Source organism: Rhamphochromis longiceps, linkage group LG22 (genome assembly GCF_057381845.1).
Source record: "Rhamphochromis longiceps isolate RC_006_pf linkage group LG22, R_longiceps_female_GT1.1, whole genome shotgun sequence".
Taxonomy (NCBI): domain Eukaryota; kingdom Metazoa; phylum Chordata; class Actinopteri; order Cichliformes; family Cichlidae; genus Rhamphochromis; species Rhamphochromis longiceps.
The window spans coordinates 36,907,251-36,922,234 of NC_140577.1; the positions used below are offsets into that span (position 1 = coordinate 36,907,251).

A 14,984-nucleotide genomic window follows, 5' to 3' on the forward strand; every position below is an offset into this window, starting at 1 on the left:
CAAACAAAGGAGCGAAAGCACACGGATGGCATCAGCAATGGTTCGCACTTGCTGTGTTGTCGGTTGTAATGATCGCACGATCGTGAAGGGAATAAGCTGGAAATGGGCTGTTTTTATTCTTTCCCCACCTGGAAGCATCGTGAGGCAGCTCGTGTATCCATGTTACCAAAAGAAGCGCCTGGATAGCAGCTGTGAGACGAGCTCCACAGACATCTGTTGGTGCTCCAGACATTTTCATTCAGGTAAGATCTGAATAAGTTCATATCACTCTTTGTAGCCTATTAGTGTTATTTTCAATGCGCTCTGAGCTCATAGCAAATTAGAACAAACATCCTACTGAGTGATTTTGTAGATTTATGTTCTGTTTATAGAGTTGCTATTTGTTTTTCATTATTGCAGCAAACCAGTGGCGTGTCCAGCGGGGTGGCCTGGGGGGGCACAGGCCACCCCCCCAACCAGACTGGCCACCCCAGGTGCCACCCCAAAGGCAAAACAATAAAATTCAATCAAATATCAAATGTACGATTATGTTTTCACGGTGAAGCTCAGATATCCGAGTGTAAGTGAATGCAGCACCGGCTTCTGCGCTATGTGCATCACGTTAGCAAAGGTAGGAGAGCCAAGCACGAAAGACGGCACTGCAGGAAACAATTTTTCGGTGAAAGAAAATGAGGACAGAATAAATGTCAGTAATATTAAGTTTGAGTTTAGTAAACTTCGGTGAAATTAGAATACCAAGGAAAAAATAACACTTAAAATAACACTTAAAAGAATTATTGGAATATTTCAGACAGTATGCTACTGAGGGGAGCTAACATAAGAGTTATGAGTTATAAGATATAATCTAAGTCGTAACATTGCTGTATGGAGCTGCAGATTTGGTTGCAGGTTAACATAGCTGGACTGGCCATCGGGCATACCGGGCATATGCCCGGTGACTTATTTTTTATTTATTTTGTAATGGCATGAACAGTGAGAGGTGGTGGATCGGCCAGATGCAGGTCGATGTGTAAAAATAACTCAGTTGTTTGGTGGTGGCTATGGCAGGGCTTCCACAGAGGCAGCAGGTGGATGAGGGAAGGGGAGGCAGGAGGAGAGCCCCGAGGCAGCCGCCAGTCCGAGTGTCAGGTGAACTGAACTTCAGGTAAGAAGTGATGACCTGCAGTCTATCTGGGTCAGATACAAACCAAGTTTAGGTGGAGTTTATTTTCGTTGTGCTGACTTTTTACCCTCAGTTGCAATAACTCATACTGCGTTCTAGCCAGCTTGATGGAGTTTTTATACAGTACAGCTGGGTGGGTGCTATGATGTTACTGATAGTGAACTTTATTTTATTCATAAGGTTAGTTAGTAGAGTTGCCAATGACTCCTTAAAAAATGGAATGGTCCCTCAATCAGAGAAAATATTACGCGTTTCGTATTGAGCTGAGCTGAGACGCAGTTTGTCCCGAACTTTAGCTAGAATGGAAAAAGAGACAAAGCTGGATTTATTCTGTCTTTATGCTGCACAGCTGCCTCTTCTTCTCTCATTCTCTCCCCCTCCCTCTCCTGTTTCTACTTCAATCATGAAACTGATCAATGATCAGCTGATCGGCTCTCTTGTTTGTTTATCGCCCACTTTGCGCCAGAAAGAGGAAACCAGGAGATGTCGCGCAGCAGCACGTTTAAGCTTGATCAGCTGTTAGAATTTATTTAATATTAATTTCTAGTATCAGCTGATGTTTTCTGTAGCCACAGCTGTAAAGCTGCTGGTCATGATGTTGGTTTGGATATGTGGTGAGAGGGAAACATGAAGATGAAACCAGGAGATGTCCTTACTGAATCATCAGAGCTGAACAGGTGATGGAGAAACAGGTTTACCTTTTAGGTGACATGAATGAGTTGAAGTTATGAACTGTTTCTGAGAGACAAATAACACCAGGATCCTTTTCTAAGTAGCTGACAGCTGGTAACTGTGCAGGGGCAGATCTAGCACAGCTTTTGCCAGGGGGGCAGGTAGGGCATTAACAGGGAGAGGTGGGCACAAAGAAATACTTTTCTTTCTTATTCTCATTTAAAATATCTCGCTTTTATTAAATAATTATCTGAATCTTACAACCAAAGTTTTTATCTGACGTAAAATGTATAGAAATCATACATATACCAACAAGACTGTACATCACTGTCACAACAGGGTTTGTTTTCATTCAAAGGCTTTATGGCTTTAATACCTGGTGGGTCGGTCTGTAGTAAAAATGCCCGATTTTCTGTCCCAGTCCAGCCCTGCATGTTAATACTGGCAGTGTCACCATGCCAGCTGACTGTATTTCATCATCAGCCAGTGTTGTTCTTTATCAATATTACCAAAGTTTACCATAAGGCAGCACAGAAAGTATTTACTTGCTTTCAGGTTTTATTCAAATGTTAGTCTTTTCAGTTGTTTCTCCACTTTTTTCCTGTTTCAAAATCAAACACCAGGTTGTGAGAAGATTATCTTCTTTTTTTAACAGGCAGATAAAGTTTAGCATTGGAACTGGATAATTTGTCAATTGTTTGTTACAAATGTTCGTATTTTAATATTCAAAAATGTTTTTGCCCAAAACATATGTGCACTACATGTCAATAAAAATACTATGCAAATATGGATGTCCTTGACTGCTGAATAAACACTGACTGATTGTATCTCTTGTACTTTATCAACGCAGTATCTAAAAACTTTGCACCGTAGTGGTTAAAATCTCATTCTAATAAGAGTTAAAAGCACATTCGGTTATTAGGTTTACAGGGTTATTGAATTATGGTTAACGGTTGGTAGAATTGTTTTTAACATTATCTGCCAATTACATCTGCCACCCCTCTCCAAATCTGTGCCCCTACCTGGCCCCCCCAACAGAAATTTTCTAGACACGCCACTGAGACTGATGCGACAAAACCAGTAAGTAGGTGTACAGCGTACACTGTAGTGTGTAGCACACAGGAGTATTTGTTTATTACGTACACGTTGGTAAGCTGTCTTGTTGCAACTGACGAACTGAAACAAACGAGCGTGCTGTGTGTGCAACAGCGCGACAAACATTACCTGTCCTTTTATTAACTGCACAGGTAGTGCTGGTCACAGCTGCTGGCTACCTGTGTAAGGCTGTCATGGGTCTGTAGCTCTGTCACCGTTTTAGGGAACATGTTTAGTTTTAAAGTATTTAGAACATATTTAGTTTTAAAGTATTTAGAAACATATTTAGCTTTAAAGTAAGTTTCTGGGCTTTTCCTGCCTTTCTGGAGGGATTATATTTCACTAAAAAACGGTCTAATATGCATGTCCACATAATTATGCATTATTATAATTATAATATATTAAAAACACACGCTGTATTTTAAAGAACATACATTAAGAGGCAGATTATATTAGATTTATATTTTAAATAAGACAAAATTTGGATTTTACAGCAGTAAAATGATTGTATCTCTACAGTTTAAACATGTAATAAGCTTTGCCCTGCACAGAGTGGATAGTGAAACAAATGGAATCATCATAAATACATTATTTCATATTTATTACTTCCCCCTCCTCATTGCTTTATTATTGTAGCTCTAGTAATAAATAATAATGTAAGGATGCCCATAGTATATACAGTATTCTGAAGAAGGTCTAAAATGTCACTGTGCGTGCATGTGTGTTTTATTTAGATGGATTTTTTTTTAAAAAGTATTACTCATGATATAATATTGTGCAGACATGGCTGGTAAGGACATGAGGAGGAAACAGCAGAGCTGTGTGAGGCTACTAAAGGCAGGGCTATAACATTTTTCTGTCATCATTTTATTATAGATTAAGTGCTGGAGTTGTTAGGTGTGGATAATTAGATTATAGTTTATTGCAATAGCAAGTTGTGCCTTGTTCTCACATAGACAGCAAGTGGAGAGTGATATATGAAATGATGGGAAGGAAGGAAGAAGAGAAGCAAAGAGTGATTTACAGGCAGAGCCTAAATTATTTCTCACAGTTTTTTGTTGCCTTATGGTTCCAAGCGCTGTCACCAATCTTTGCATTTTGTTATTATCTCATGACACTTGTTTAATCAGCTACCATCTCTCCTATGGACTTTTTAATGTCTACAGTCTCAGATCAACACAGCCCTGCCCTCCAGCACTATCAGCAGCAGGAGCAGCAGAAACCCCTCAACAGCAACATTGTACCCATCAGGTAAAGCATCGGCTACGTTTGCTTTGCCTTGTTGCCCATATTAGATTCTTGATGAATGTGTGTTGTTGTTATTCAGCCTGGCTCAATGTGCCCCTTTTTAACTTTGAGCACCCGCCCCTTTAAACCTCTCTGCACAGCCCTGACGCAGTATCTAAAAACTTTGCACCGTAGTGGTTAAAATCTCATTCTAATAAGAGTTAAAAGCGCATTCGGTTATTAGGTTTATAGGGTTATTGAATTATGGTTAACGGTTGGTAGAATTGTTTTTAACATTATGTGCCAATTACATCTGCCACCCTTCTCCAAATCTGTGCCCCTACCTGGCCCCCCCAACAAAAATTTTCTAGACACGCCACTGCAGCAAACCAGCCTATGAAATGGATGAAACACCCTGACTGGGTTCCAGCGCTACACAAGGGACCTGCTTCAAACAAACCACCATGCCAATCAGATTACTTCTTCCATGTGAGGCTGAAGAGGGGACCCTCCTGGATAAGATGGTGAAGGTTTGCTGCGTTTTGGTGAACATGTGCCCCAGTGTGGCAGTAAAACCAGGGAAAAGAAACTTGCTCTTGTTAAGAACTCTTAAAAGTCTTGTGCTGTTTATGTAGTGACAGTAAATTACAGAACGCTATAGTGGGTGATATTATTTAAATGCTGTCGTGATTTTATGTGAACATTTTGTCATTTGTAAACTACACATGACATGGATTCTACATTGTTACTGATGTGATGTTCTACAAAGTGCTTTTAATCTTTTTTTAAAAGGCAAACATGTATTTCTTTATTCAACTTTTGAACAGTGGTACTTAGTAAGTACACATTCAGCAAATCCAAATTACTTACATGGCAGTGCACTTCAGGCACAAATGTAGACCCCTAAATACAACATTATGGGTCATTCAGAACAGAACTATGCTTGGAGAAATATTTTCCCATCAGTTGATCCAACTCCTCCACAGTAGCAGGTGGAATTTTTCTTTTTTGAGGACAGCTCCTTTTACCTGTCAATATGGATGGTCTGTTTATGTTTTGATCGAGAGCCTTTTTTTGGGCAGCTGAAGAGGAGAAGTCTATCTTACAGCCAACCACTGGCTGTATCTTGGTCATATTACCCAGCAAAACCCAGTATGCAGGTTCATCTGTAACAGTCCTTGTGCCAAGGATCAACACTGCTGCTTCTACTTTAAACAGAAGAGCAGCGACATGGCTGCAGGTCTCCACGACTCCGGCCATACAGGTGCAGTGGCCGGCTCAACCTTCCCTGTGATGCTCACAGTGACCCATGGCTGCAATGCTGGTTCATTCAGTCTTTGAGAGTGCAGCACCTGAAACACACACCAAGTTCATAAATGTGTTTGATCTACTTTGTTACGGCCCTAGCAGGGCCTCCTCCTGAACGGCCTCCCTCCTATGTGCCTGTGTGGGCGTGTCCCACTACCCCTTCTGCCTGAGGTGCCACCTTTCCCTTTTGTGCAGCTGACTCTCATCAGTAATTAAAAGTATTTAAGCCCAGGGAAAGGTGAGCTCTGGGCGGGAGTGCCAGTAGTGTGGTTACAGCTAGTGAGCTGTGTTTGGTGGTTTTCAGCTGGTGAGCTGCTTTTTCTTTTTGGCTTACGTTTTACTTTATTGATTGACCAACGCCTGAGTTTTGTTTGTTGTTTTTCAAAAATGGTGATAGCGGCTTGTCCGTCTCTTTTAGTTGAATTACTTCAATAAAACTGTTTTATTTAACTGTTTTGCCTCCTTGATTCCTTTTTCTGACCCGGTCACTTTTGTTACTTCCCCCTCATCGCCTAGACCCCCCCAGGGGAACGTAACAAGTGGGGGCTCGTCCGGGATAATTGAAAAGGGAGGTCTGTGTTGGATTTGGTTTTTTTTTGATTATCTCGCTTTGGCGCCTTTTAGAGTTTCACCTTCCCAGTTTAGTTAGGTGAGTGTCCAGCTGAGCTTTGTTTTAAGTTCTTCCTTTGGGCACTCTTTTGTTGTTTTGCCTTTTTTATTTTCGGAGTAATCCTGGGCGGGGATTAGTTCCCTGTTGGGGGTAGGCAATTCAGGGCCCCGGTCGCTGATGCCACTGTTTTGCACATGTCTCAACTCTGTATATTTTATTTTATATATTTTATTTATTGTTTACTCTATTTAATTTGTAAAATATGTGTGTGTACACACACACACACACACACACGTAGAAAAATATTTAGTATACACATCCAGAAATGCATATGCTATTATATATTGTACATATATTTATTAGTTTCAGATGTAGCCATTCTTGTACTTTGCTTGTTTACATTATTGTATTTTGCACAACTCTGTTGCTTGTGAAGCTCGCACACAAGAATTTCACTCACATGTGCTGTACCAATGTACCTGCACATGTGATGTGACAATAAAAGTGATTTGATTTGATTTGAAGTTCTGCCTTTCAAGTTGCCTCGAGCCCAGCACGCTCCAGAAGATAGGTAGGCAAGTTTGTTGTGCTCAGGAACTGGGTAGGTTGTGTGTGTGTGTGTGTGTGTGTGTGTGTGTGTAGCAGAAGGTAAGTTGGTCAAGAAGAATAAGTTGTTCGGTTACCATTAATTGTTGGCTAGCTTGTGAGAATTGGCACAGGTGTGTGTGTGGTGGTGGGTTTTTTTTCAGGCTGGAATGGCGTTCCAGTTGAATCAGCTGGAGCTGACGAGCACTGGGCCTACATCTGTTGGTGAACAGGTGTCCAGAGGCTCGTTTATGAGCAATAACATCCACCTGGTTCCAGTTTTCTGTGAGTCCAATGTTCATAGCTTCTTTATTGCCTTTGAACGCATAGCGACCGCACTGCAATGGCCTCAGGACATGTGGTGCGTGATGTTACTATGTAAGTTGACAGGTAAGGCTCAGGAGGTTTGTTCTGCTTTGTCAATGGAGGACTGCTTAGTTTATGAAAAGCTTAAAAGTGCTGTCCTCCAAGCCCATGAACTCATACCTGAAGCCTATAGGCAGAACTTTCGAGGTTTGGAGTTGGCACAGGGTCAGTCCTACCTTGACTTTGCTAGGGAGAAGGCAAAGCTCTTTGATAGGTGGTGTTCTGCAAGCCAGGTTAACGACGTGGGGTCCATACGTGAGCTTATGCTGGTGGAAGATTTTAAAAACTCGGTTCCTGAGTCTATTTCTTGTTATTTAAGTGAGCAAAGGGTTTCCACTCTACAGCAGGCTGCCATACTGGCGGATGGGTTTACCCTAACTCATAAAACAAACGCGGTGGAATGTGACATCCCTTCTCACGGTAACACATCTTGGAGAGCTAGGAGGGAGCCAGCTAACAAGGCTGAAAAAGTTGTGGTTTCGAGACCCAAAACGAAGCTTTGTTTCTTTTGCCACAACCCTGGACACCTCATTGCTGACTGTTCGAAATTGAAACTCAAACGGAAAGCCGACTCAAAGCAAAAACTGCCTGCTTTGAGAAAAGCTAGTCGTGGTTCTCAAACCGACCAGGTTGCCAGGCCTAGTAAAAGGCTACACTTGGAGCATAATTGCTCAATCGTGTCATGTAGTCAGTGTGAGAGGTCAACTAACCCTGAGCTGCTGCTGGTTGACAATGTCCCTGTTCCTCAACATGACCTGCAGGTGGACAGATCATGTATAACACCACCACTCAGATCTGCACCCCTGACTAACAAGCATGCCTGTACCCGTGACCGGAGCAATTGTCTGAAAACTCTTACAGTAAGGTCTTCTGACTGCCATCACATGTGTTCTCCACATGTGATGGCTCAAAGCCCTAGCTATCGCATGAGACATTGTTTTGAGGGTCTGCGGCCACCCTCAGTAAGTATTTTGAACCCATTGAGATGGGGTTGGCAACTTCCGCGGGCAATGCCTAACCGTTGCTATGGGGTTTGGTAGGTGGAAAGCCTGCAATTTGTTGATGCGACGGTTACGGACATGATTAGTTGTTTTGGTTATCATAATCATTGGACAAACCACGGGTTTGTATTTATGGGAGGGGGTGTTACGGCCCTAGCAGGGCCTCCTCCTGAACGGCCTCCCTCCTATGTGCCTGTGTGGGCGTGTCCCACTACCCCTTCTGCCTGAGGTGCCACCTTTCCCTTTTGTGCAGCTGACTCTCATCAGTAATTAAAAGTATTTAAGCCCAGGGAAAGGTGAGCTCTGGGCGGGAGTGCCAGTAGTGTGGTTACAGCTAGTGAGCTGTGTTTGGTGGTTTTCAGCTGGTGAGCTGCTTTTTCTTTTTGGCTTACGTTTTACTTTATTGATTGACCAACGCCTGAGTTTTGTTTGTTGTTTTTCAAAAATGGTGATAGCGGCTTGTCCGTCTCTTTTAGTTGAATTACTTCAATAAAACTGTTTTATTTAACTGTTTCGCCTCCTTGATTCCTTTTTCTGACCCGGTCACTTTTGTTACTTCCCCCTCATCGCCTAGACCCCCCCAGGGGAACGTAACAACTTTATCATAAATGTAACAAAGTGTTTAGAAAGTTGGCACATACATGTAATTTTTCATTTCTTTATGTGTCCATCTATAGAACGCTGCATTTTATACAGGGAGTGCAGAATTATTAGGCAAGTTGTATTTTTGAGGAATAATGTTATTATTGAACAACAACCATGTTCTCAATGAACCCAAAAAACTCATTAATATCAAAGCTGAATGTTTTTGGAAGTAGTTTTTAGTTTGTTTTTAGTTTTAGCTATTTTAGGGGGATATCTGTGTGTGCAGGTGACTATTACTGTGCATAATTATTAGGCAACTTAACAAAAAACAAATATATACCCATTTCAATCATTTATTTTTACCAGTGACACCAATATAACATCTCCACATTCACAAATATACATTTCTGACATTCAAAAACAAAACAAAAACAAATCAGCGACCAATATAGCCACCTTTCTTTGCAAGGACACTCAAAAGCCTGCCATCCATGGATTCTGTCAGTGTTTTGATCTGTTCACCATCAACATTGCGTGCAGCAGCAACCACAGCCTCCCAGACACTGTTCAGAGAGGTGTACTGTTTTCCCTCCTTTAAATCTCACATTTGATGATGGACCACAGGTTCTCAATGGGGTTCAGATCAGGTGAACAAGGAGGCCATGTCATTAGTTTTTCTTCTTTTATACCCTTTCTTGCAGCCACGCTGTGGAGTACTTGGACGCGTGTGATGGAGCATTGTCCTGCATGAAAATCATGTTTTTCTTGAAGGATGCAGACTTCTTCCTGTACCACTGCTTGAAGAAGGTGTCTTCCAGAAACTGGCAGTAGGACTGGGAGTTGAGCTTGACTCCATCCTCAACCCGAAAAGGCCCCACAAGCTCATCTTTGATGATACCAGCCCAAACCAGTACTCCACCTCCACCTTGCTGGCGTCTGAGTGGGACTGGAGCTCTCTGCCCTTTACCAATCCAGCCACGGGCCCATCCATCTGGCCCATCAAGACTCACTCTCATTTCATCAGTCCATAAAACCTTAGAAAAACCAGTCTTGAGATATTTCTTGGCCCAGTCTTGACGTTTCAGCTTGTGTGTCTTGTTCAGTGGTGGTTATGGGCAGAAATCTGTGCCATCAGAAACTAAATTTGAATAAGTTAAATTTGAATTTGAATTTATGGTTTGAAAATGATCATCACTAAATTGAAATTGAATTTTATATTTTGAAAATGAATTGATTTGCTTTGAAACTGCATTTTATCCTTTAAAAATTCAGCTCTTGAATAATTTCAGTTTCACTTCTCACCATTCAGTTTCAGTTCCAAAATTCAGTTTTTTGGAACTTACATCCGGTTCTGGTTCAAGAGCAGATTAATAGAACTACGTTTTACTAGCGGACCGAAAGTGTTACTGACGGGAATCTACAGCGTCTTGAGCTGAATTAAGACTTCAGAAGTCATTCGTCATGTCGAATGACCAGCGGATAAACTCTCAGGTTGGTAAATGTATTACATGTGAACAAGCGTCATGTTAACAAATGATAGCCGTAAGGTAACTTTTATGCTTATTGTAGCTGTTAGCTAAAAACGCTAATTTAGCGTAGTTTGCCCTGAATTCAGCTTTGACAACAAATATGATCGACTGTTTCTAGTAGAATTCCAAAGTTGTCATCTTGGACCCTCTCAGAGTACCCCCTCTGTATGCTTGCAGAGACCCCTACAGTAGGGAAACATGCAAAACGGTGTCCAAACCTTTGTATTTTAGCTTTATTTATGTCTTACACAGCATCCCAACTCTGTAGCTAACTTAATAACTTTAGCTAAAGTGAATAGTTAGTCTAATTCATTAGTGCAGCATTACTGGATCACCTCTGTTTGAAGTGATATAGTATTGAGTATTGCACACCTTGTGCTTTTGGGCACTCCAGTGATGTTGCAGCTCTGAAATATGGCCAAACTGGTGGCAAGTGGCATCTTGGCAGCTGCACGCTTGACTTTTCTCAGTTCATGGGCAGTTATTTTGCGCCTTGGTTTTTCCACACGCTTCTTGCGACCCTGTTGACTATTTTGAATGAAACGCTTGATTGTTCGATGATCACGCTTCAGAAGCTTTGCAATTTTGAGACTGCTGCATCCCTCTGCAAGATATCTCACTATTTTTGACTTTTCTGAGCCTGTCAAGTCCTTCTTTTGACCCATTTTGCCAAAGGAAAGGACGTTGCCTAATAATTATGCACACCTGATATAGGGTGTTGATGTCATTAGACCACACCCCTTCTCATTACAGAGATGCACATCACCTAATATGCTTAATTGGTAGTAGGCTTTCGAGCCTATACAGCTTGGAGTAAGACAACATGCATGAAGAGGATGATGTGGACAAAATACTCATTTGCCTAATAATTCTGCACTCCCTGTAGTATAAATCCACCTGTTCTCTGTCAGAAACCTGCCTGCAGAAAATGAACCTAAAGTATGTCATGGAAGGATGTCATCACTTTAGAGATGGAGAAAGCATAAAGTGACAATTATGAATCACTTAATATGATAATGAGATTCTGCAGGTCATTAATCGATGTATAAAACTAAAATAAAATGTATTTTTAGTGACACAGGACACAAACATGGAAGCAAGGTGTATAATTAGGATTATTTATAATAAACATTAATAAATTATTGCAATTTCTTTAACCATAGAGAATAACTAAATTGTCACAATTTAGTCACATCAATGCACTGAACTCACTATGTTATCCCTCTGACAGCCTCCACATGTTCTCACTGTAATTTCCCCTCATGAATGAATTTATGCTGCACTAATCTGAATGTTCGGGAGGAAGTCGAACGCATTTCACTCGCAGTACTCGAGCTGACTTACCTTTGTTGGAATGACGGCGTACTCACGACGTGGAGGCTTAAAAATAGCCAAATCTTGTACCCAACCATTGGTGAACTGGATGTGCGCCTCCAGAGATTTATAATTGCGAAATTGGTTCGCCGTGTACGCGCTGACTCCACAGGTACGAGAATAGATCACGCTACGTCAACGGCGGTTGGTCCTCAGGGTTTCTACTCCACTGCTGTTATTTCATACGGGTCCACATTTTCAATGCACGCTATTTTTTTGCAAGTACCGTCTCGTTGCATCCGGTCGCAGTCTGTCTCTGTACCGTCCTTTTTCTTTTGAGCTGCTTTTAAGTGCGGTTCGTAGCACTCTTCCTTCCAACACAGTGGCCGTGTCCCTGTCACCTGGACTCCTCTGTAACATTTATTTGACACTTGATTGAATTTTATTTTTCTGTAACTCAGAGTATTGACCACATTCTAACATTACACGTTCAAGTGTTTCACACTTCCCCGTCTCATGCTTATTCATCTTTTTTACAGTGTTATTTAAACCTGTATGACCAAATCTTACTTTTGAGATTATATCGTCTTCTCTCTTACTGTTATGACTTCTTCTACAGTGTCCAGCTGCTCTCTGTATACCATAATAATATCTACCTTTTCCTTCTCTGTCCCATTGTGCCTGACACGCGACCTTTAACCTAATTTTTACTATATTTTATATCCATATCTACATGACTTCTTCTCGTTGCACCTTTTGCAAACTTACCGGCCTCTTCCTTTCCATCTACACCGATATGTTCAGGAATCCATAAAAATGTATTTCTATTCCTGTTTGATTCTACAGATTAAACGAATTATATTAAAAAACAATATCGTGTCTAGAATCCAAACACGTAAGACATATCCTCAATAGTGCGCTACCAGAGTCCGAGCACATCAAACACTTCCTACTGGTGCCTCCTCCACCCAGTTTGCAGTGATTAACACTGCTACAGTTCTCCAGTATAAACATCAGTAATTCTTTTATTCATCACAAAGCTTGTTTCTGGAATAACAAACACAACACTTTATTATCTAACAATTATGCTGCATCAGTTTACATGTTCTGTCCACATGTTCTGAATACTCTCCCCTTATGTGATCATATACCTGGCTCTTCCTTTGTGTGATGAATGAAATCAGTTGTCTGGTCATATATCCATGGCAGTAAATTTGAAAATGGTTCTGCTGGACTAATATGTTCGTTACTAATTCCTGTCTCATTTATTTTTCCCCTATAATCCAACCAAAACGTCTTATTCGTTCACTTTTTTACTTTTTCTTAAACAAGGTTTAATTATATTCTGAGCTTTATGATTTTCACTGTGTCCCTTTAACTTTGCCCAGTAAGTTACAGCTATTTCATGTCTTCTGATTTCTAATGGTTGTTCACCCACTCCAACGTGCAGTGTGGACACTGGTGTAGTTTTAATGGCCCCACAACAAAACCTCAGCGCTTGACACTGAATTTTATCCAAGTTATTTAACAATGTTTTAGCCGCTGAACCATAAAGCAGAACTGAGCTAATGAAGTCTTTATAAAGCTTTTGATGCTGTCCTATCTGCACCCCACGCGCTGCCTTTTAAACATCTTCAAATATCCAAAACCTTTTTACATTTCTCAGTTATTCCCCAATATGTGTTTTCCATGTGTTAGATTTGTATTGTTGATTGTCATTTATGCTTAGAAATATTTACTTATATATGCTTAGAGTTTTGTAATTAGTTGTAGATTGGTAGAGGTTTTGATCCTTGATAGTCTGCAAACTTTGTGTGTATTAGACAGCACTTTGGGAGCATGAGAGGTCGTACCGTGTCTTATTATTTTATGGTAGGATTAACGTAGTTGCGTCTGTTCTAGTCTAAGTGCTCTTTGTTTAGATGAACTGCAGGACTTCCTCACCGTGTTATCTAGGATGAACCATCTAGGGTGAGGGGGAGGCTACCCTCTTCCTGACCAAGGATGTTTGACCCTTTGATCAGCACCACACACACACACACACACACACACACAGGCAAGGTACTCTTTGTGTGTATGTAGACGTCATATGTTAATGAACTTATGCATATTCATGTAACCTCAATAAAAGAACAGTGGTACGGGAGAACGGACGAGAGCAACTGGGGTCAAGCGAAGGAACGGTGCCTGTCCGGTTCTCTCCCGTGCACGAGAAACATGAAGAAGCTTGCCTACTTGTGTCTTGCTTTGCAGTGTAATTATATTGCCTTCAACGTTCCAGCGGATGGGTTCAAGCTGCAAACCTATCACCATGTAAGCCTTTTATCAAACCACATACCTAAATGTTTAAAGCAATCAACCTGTTCCGTCTCATTCCCATACAATTTGAGATTAAACAGCTAATCTACTCTCTGTAAAAATAATCCAAATGCCTCCATCATCAGCAAATAATGATTGATCTATATTATTAAATACCTCGTTAGGGTTCAGGGTTAGCCTAACCCCTGAGCAGCATTGCCCCCCCCCCTGCTGAAGGACCCGTCCCATCCTGGCAACAATCTGTTCCAACTTCTGCGATCCGGCAGAAAGTTCCACATCATCCGGGCAAGGACAGAGACTCAAGAGGAGCTTCTATCCCCAAGCCACCCGAGCCCTAAACCATAACATGAATACACGTGTGCATATAATGTTCTTCTCTCGCCCTTTGCACAGTCGAGGAGCGTGTCAGGATACATTTCACTGCGTGTTGTACTTGTAGAACTGTGCATGTGACAAATAAGGAATCTTGAATGCTAACGCCTACCTTCCTGCCATTTCCAACTTTCCAGCCCCTGAATTTGGACACAGCCATGATAAAAATGCCTCCCCATCATTGACTGGTTCATCTAGAGGCCCTATATTGAGAAACATTCCTTAAACCGGTGTAAACAGATTCCTGGTCAGTGACTGCACCCAGGAGCTTTAGCTCGCCGAGCCTCAGGTGATCTCAGGACGTCACATGAGAGGGTGAGGCCTTGTCTCGCTGTGACTTCATCCCCTTTCCCCAGTGACATAATGACCCACGCCCTTTTTTCCACACCATGGCTCATGTGATGACTCACATGATCAATAGTGTGTCAGTGATCCCTCAGAACCAAAGATATCAGTCATCATATCAGTGGAATAATCTAACGCAGTCAGCCATGACCTTATTCCTGTTTAATAATGTTTTCATTTTGATCTTTGCTCCATAACAGAAATAAAAACAGCTGTGAGGACAAACATGGTGCACTTTATTCACCCTTTATTTTTAATAAGTATTATAGAGATGACGTTCCTCCATCACTGGCACATCTGTATTCTAACCTATTTTTTGACTTTTATTTTTATCAGATTGTGTGAAACTGGCCTGATATTGTTTATAAAGAGATCCAAGAAAAGTCACAGTACCTCCACACTAGATGTAATTCTGCTCCAACACAGCGTTCCCACAGAGGCATCGGCCTTCAAGCCCCGTGAACTACATTTCTGTTGCTGCTGCTTACAAACGT

The 14,984-nt window shown here is 41.4% G+C and overlaps 1 long non-coding RNA gene across 1 annotated transcript; it reads left to right on the forward strand.

The window, feature by feature from the left end:
- Window positions 1–92: 92 nt before the first annotated feature.
- LOC146644472 (uncharacterized) lies at window positions 93–5,507 on the forward strand. The gene is made up of 3 exons (XR_014909447.1): window positions 93–242; window positions 4,096–4,180; window positions 4,528–5,507. It is a non-coding gene; the product is annotated as an uncharacterized LOC146644472 (long non-coding RNA).
- The last annotated feature ends 9,477 nt before the right edge of the window (window positions 5,508–14,984 follow it).